Here is a 6,781-nt window from a genome sequence, read left to right as displayed (position 1 = left end):
TTTTAGCACACCAGGGTGATCATGAACATGAAATTGTCCAGCCATGTCTTCCTGTTCCACAGAAGTACAAACATGAGGAAACACAAAGGCCAAATTCCCTTAATCATTCATCACAATGAGAAAAACCAAAGAATATAGTTCTGATGTGCAGCAAAAGATTGTTGAGCTTCACAAAAAAGAAAGTGGCTGTAAGAAAATAGCTGAAGCATTGAAAATCCCCATTTCCACTATCAGGGCAATAATTGATTAAGTTCCAATCAACTAAAGATGTTACAAATCTGCCTGGAAGAGGACGTGTGTCTAAATCATCCTAATGCGCGGTGAGGAGGAAAGTTTGAGTGGACAAAGACTCTCCAAGGATCACAGTTGGAGAATTGCAGAGATTAGTTGAGTCTTGAATCTCAGAAAGCCTAAAAATGATCAAAAGCACCTACAAGAAAGGTTTCAAGGTTTCAAGAAAAATCCTCTGCTATCATCCGGAAACAATCTCCAGCATATTCAGTTGTCAGACACGACTGGAACTTTAAACGGGACCGGCCTCTGTGGTCAGATGAAACTAAAACAAGAGCTTTTTGGCAGCAAACCCACCAGATGGGTTTGGTGCACACATGGATAAAAAGTGCCCCATGCCCACGGTTAAATATACTGCTGGATCTTTAATGTTGTGGGCCTATTTTTCTGCTGGAGGTCCTGGACAACTTGTTCAGATACATGGCATCATGGATTCTATCCAATACCAACAGATAAAAAATCAAAACCTGACTCCCTGTTAGAAGTCTTATAATGGGTCATGATTGGATATTCCATCAGGACAATGATCCAAAACAAACATCAAAACCAACACAAAAATGTGTCACTGAGCACAAAATGAAGCTTTTCTCATGGCCATCCCAGTTCCCTGACCTGAACCCTATAGAAAATGACAGAAGAAGCACCAACATGGAGCTGGAATCTGAAGGATCTGGAGAGATTCTGCATGGAGGAATGATCTCTGATCTCTTGTCAGGTGTTCTCCAAAATCATCAGGCATTATAGAAGAAGACCCAGAGCTGTTATCTTGGGAAAAGGACATTGCAATAATTGGGTGCCAATAATTGTGGCCAACATGAACTAGAGAAAACATTTATTTCACAATGTGAGTTTCCCCCATTTTCAGTTGCTTTATTTAAATGAAATGTTAGATTGTTGTGAAGTTTTTGAATAAAAAGATCATAAGGATAAACAATGCAGATTTATTTTCACAGCCACCTTTGCTCATATTTACTAAGGGTGCCAATATACGTTTAAGTCTGAAATACGTGCTAAACAATCACCGGAGTGAAATGATAAACAATAAACACATCTGCTTGGTACAGCTGGAACTGTTGCTATGAATATTTCAACCAGAGGATGGCAGCATTATTTTTTTCTGACCATGTAATGGTTCATTCACAGGCCTTTGTGCTTTGTACACACAGTGGACAGATGTGAAATACGCTACTCCCATTTGCACAGAATATGTGGGAAAAGCATTGTCGGGGACAAGAGCGATCTTTCGAGTAATTACCATCATTATGCATATTTTACTGGGAAACAACACCCTTGTTTTCAGTCCTTTGTGGTTTGGAGAGAATGTCAAGAAAAGTTCATTTGTCATGTTAGAGATAAAATCTGATAGTTGGGGAATAGAGATCGGGACTGTGAAATGTTTGTCATAACATGTCCCACAACCAACCTAAACTAGGTCGCAACCCAAAATGAGCCACAGGTTTTTTCTGACAGGGTTCCACACAGCAGGGAAAAATAATGCTAATTGCAAATAATAGAATTCAACTAACCATATAATTGTGATAAATATGTTTAGAAGCCTTTAAAGGGGAAGATAAAACAACTTTTGCTGTTGATGTCAAATGAGTGCGTGGAAATCTTTTTTTGATACAAATTCATCTGGCGTTTTGTAGAGGCCTAGCCAAACGAGGAAAATGCCAACATGGAAAGGTTGCATGACGTGCCCTCATACTCTCAAGCTATGAACAAAAGTATGCAAAGTAAAACAAAAAATACAACCCAGACTTCATTTAATATGGGTTCACTTACAGGAGAAATGGTTTGTTTTAAAGAACGAGACCATGAAATCATCAAAACAATTCAAGACATTTAAAGGGTTAGTTCACCCAAAAATGAAAATCCTGTCATTAATTACTCACCCTCATGTCGTTCTACACCTGTAAGACCTTCATTTATCTTCAGAACACAAATTAAGATATTTTTGATGAAATCCGAGAGGTATATGACTCGTCCATAAACAGCAATATAATCACCACTTTCAAGCTCTAAAAGACATTAAGACTAAAGACATTGTTAAAAAAGTGCATGTGACTACAGTGGTTCAACCTTAATGTTATGAAGCGACGAGAATATTTTTTGTGTGCAAAAACAAGCAAAAATAACAACTTTATTCAACAATATCTTCTCTTCTGTGTCACTCTCATCCTGCATCAGCATCACAAGCATGCATCTGGTCACGTGAACAACATCGACCATACTGAGCCGGCATTAACATGGAAGCTCTGCAATGCGGAAAAATTGTTGCATAAAGTTATTTTTGTTTTGTTTTTGTGCACAAAAAGTATTCTCATCGCTTCATAACATTAAGGTTGAGCCACTGCAGTCACATCGACTTTTTTAATAATGTCTTTAGTACATTTCTGGACCTTGAAAGTGTTGATTATATTGCTGCCTATGGATGAGTCAGATACCTCTCAGATTTCATCAAAAATATCTTTATTTGTGTTCTGAAGATGAACGAAGGTCTTATGAGGGTGAGTAATTAATGAAAGAATTTTCATTTTTGGGTGAACTAACCCTTTAGAAAAACAACATTGTCAATGCTTCTTTCCAGCCAGTGTCAGGTTAATATTTTTGCATATTGTTGGGCATATGGAGTTGATGGTAATATTAATACATTAAAGTGTTTAAGTTTAAGGAAACTCAAGATTACTTTTGCATGATGTATTGGGCTGCCGCTTGATATCCGATGTAAAATCTAGGCCTAGATGGAAAAATTGATTCAACAACATGCCTGATACAACAAGGCTTGTTATCTATGATCAAGTGGTGGTTAAAGCATTGGATTGGGGGAGGGAGGTGTGTCTCAAACAAAGATAAAACACCTCTTCAGTTCATCTTACTCATAAGAAAATGGGAGAATTTGTCAGAGCTAACTTTAAAGGGAGGACAAATATAACAACCAGCAAATATTGGACAGATGTGTCATTGAGTTGTTTTAATGAGTTTTACTTTTTCCACCTACACGTTTATCTGAGGGAAGGGTGCATTATTATTGCTGTGTTCAAATGATATTGCAAAATTTCTCTTGAGAATAACTTGCTTGATAAGAGTGTTAAAAAAAGATGTTAATTGAATATAACACAAAAGAAGGCAATGTTTTTCAGTCAGTTAATTACTGCAAGAAAACATCTTGCCTGACTTCAAATCTGACAAAACGGTAACAATAACCTTTTTATATTAAGTAACAAAGAAGACTTTGTATCTATGCAAATTGTTTACTTCACCTGCATGGTTTTAAAATTGTAATACTGTTCTTTGTTCTCATGTTTTCCATACAAAATGTGCATGTCATGGTGAGCAAAGTTCTTATCATAATCTGCTGACAACATCATATAAATATTCATATTCATCCCATTACTCAAGAGACAAAAACATGAAATACAGACCTCAAAACTTGTCAATACAAATTACAAATGTGATTTCAAAATCGACAACAATAAAACAAAAGTAACAATCAAAGAATACAACCATATTAATTATTCATGAGCTTGCTGACAAGTGTGAAAAGGACTGCATTAAAACAGCTCACCTACACTTGAAAAATCATCGGAATATAAAAACTGTTAATAAACCTTAGAACTTCAGAATTATAAGTATAAAATCAAATCAAGAAATATTTAAATATTTGGATGTCTGGCGACATTGCTGACTTGATCTAATAATGCATCGCATTTTATCGTAATATTACGGAGCCCCTAAAATGACAATTGGTATAAAGAAAAAACATGAGGAAACATTTGCACACGATCTTACGAACATTCGTGCACGCGAGAAAAGCTTACGAGCATACGAGCGTATGAACACGCAAATGTTTTCTTACATATAGGGCTGAAACGATTTTTTGTCACAATAAAAAATTGTCGACAAATATTTTTGTTGTCGAATAGTCTCTTGCCTGCAATAACGCGGTGTAACCAGTGGGGCGCTGTAGCGCATTACTGTAATGCAGCCCTCCCGGATCCAGTCCAATAAAAGAAGTCAGCGCTTTGGAGTACATAGTGCAAACGAAGTCGAACCCGTAAAATATAATTACATAGCGTTTAGCATAACTACAGAATACTGTTATGCAGGGCCACCAACTCTCAAACTCACTGTTCTCACGCCACAAGTCCCACAGTGAAAGATGCATCGCAGAGCAAAGAGGACACAGACAACGCGCCGACAGATGACAGATCAGGTTACTTTTGATATAAAACTAAGTCTCAGATTTTATATTCTGTCAATTTTACTACGGGATTCAGACAATACTTGTGGTTGTGACGCTGTTTAACGTGGAGCGGCAGATCGCTGTAAACGCCTCATTTCAAGCGGCATGTGAACCTATCTCTGCTAAATAAACGTGAATAAACATCAAAAAGTACTTACTGAACTTACTGAAATGAATCCATCTCTAATGTAATCACTTAATCTGAGTTTTAACCGCAGAAAGAAGTCAATAAAACTTGCAAACAAATATATAACACAAAATGTAATACTTACCTCAGCCATTCAAGCCATTCAATGACCATAAACTCGATAGTGTGTGTGTGTGTGTGTATATATATATATATATATATATATATATATATATATATATATATATATATATATGTGTGTGTGTATATATAATCTAGAGAGGGGCCTTTTTCAAAAAAAAACAAAAAAAAAAAAAACACATAATTACATTAAATTTTTACACAAATACATTAATATGTTTACTGTTATTAAAAAGTTATTACAATTCCCAGACTTAAAAACACAGTACCAGTCATTGTAACAGTTGGACTATTGATGACTTGTTGGACTATCCTTTTGGAAAGAAAACCAAAAGGATATTGGTCTATTCAGTTGGCTTGAAAATTATTTAAAAAAATACACTTTCAAAAGCTGAAGTGATTTCCTTGTTTTATTTACTAGTTAAAGTACAGTATAACTCAATATTTTAACTAATTGCTAAAGTGGAATAATCAAACAAAGATTACTGATTAATCAGTGCAATAATCGATGATTAGTCGATTAATCATTCTAATAATCGATAGATTAACCGACTATCAAAATAATCGTTTGTTGCAGCCCTACTTACATAGCTTACATACTGTAAGACCTCAACTGGATATCATGAACACTTCCCATAACATCCAATGTACTTGCTACATCGTAAGAGTAATGGCATCTATTGTTTAGGCTGCGTTCATATGCTATCGGAAATTTCCTACTTCCAACTTCTAAAGCCATGATTACAAGCTTTGTTGGTGGAAAAAAATGGGAGTCGATGAGGACACCGGGTTTATTCGAGCCTATTTATTGGGAAAAATCTGATTCAAGCTAAAATGATAATTTTTTACTAAGAAACTTGTATTTACGGTAATTCCAATAGCACATGAAGGCAGCATTAGACTGTCTCAGTATGCGTTCTTGTCTGTAGGCTACTGTGTTCTTGTGGACACGTGAAACGTCATCAGTCACTGCCCAAACTGTTCCAATTCAAAGCTCACATCTAGCCAATACACTTAAAATCTCCAGCTGTGTTCTTGATCCACCCCTTTTATCGAGGGTGCATCGAGAGGTGACTTGTGCAGACTTGAGACAGCCAGGCATCCCAGAATGCATCGCGCACTGACCAGCAATCACCAAAAGTAAAGGAGAAAAACCCACGTATTTTTAAACAAACTATGGCTATAATGTCATGATATGTAGTTTAAGGAGTTTGTCAGATGAGAATGTACTGGTTTAAAGTTCAAATTTGTGGTTTATTGATAAAGATAGTGCCTATTTGAAAATATTGACGTTGTTGGAGTTGTGAGATCCAGGCGATCACCGGCGCTCAGTGCTCATGTACCCAGCTGAGAACAGCCTTGCCTCAGCTAGTCCTTCTGACGTTTGCCGCTGGCTCTGATGTCTCTGTAGTGCTTAAAAATCAGATATAATTAATCTTTTGTATATCTAATGAGTGATCTTTGGTCTCATTAATCTATAATTTGTTCTGTGGGAAATCGTTTTGGCTGAGGGCAAAGTGAAGTTTCATATATATTTAGGCTATTTAACTTTACTGTTGTAGTCTACTAGAGCACTGACTTTGTATGTTTGACTGAATTGTTTGCTTTATTTCTTATTGTATAGCTTCTTATACCTTACTTATTCTTTTATTATAGCTATTATTGTTCATTAAAACTGACATTTACCAAAAAGAGACAGGGTTGTGTTTTATGTTATTTCATTTTATTACAGTGAAGATAATCTGAGTAGGCACATATTGCCTGAAACACATATTACTATGTTTAATATTTTTAAAATGTAAATAAGAGACATGGTGTGTTTTATATTTCATTATAAATACTATACATGCAGTGAAGATAATCAGTGAAGGCTTTGCCTGAACCACATTTGTGAAGCTATTATTATGTTTAAGATTTTTTAGTCCTCAGGAGTCCGTTCTCCTGAGCTGAACTTGCCAAGTCCAAACTAAGGACGC

Source organism: Chanodichthys erythropterus, chromosome 20 (genome assembly GCF_024489055.1).
Source record: "Chanodichthys erythropterus isolate Z2021 chromosome 20, ASM2448905v1, whole genome shotgun sequence".
NCBI lineage: Eukaryota > Metazoa > Chordata > Actinopteri > Cypriniformes > Xenocyprididae > Chanodichthys > Chanodichthys erythropterus.
The sequence above is the reverse complement of the archived record's forward strand: the minus strand, read 5'-3'. Positions refer to the sequence as shown.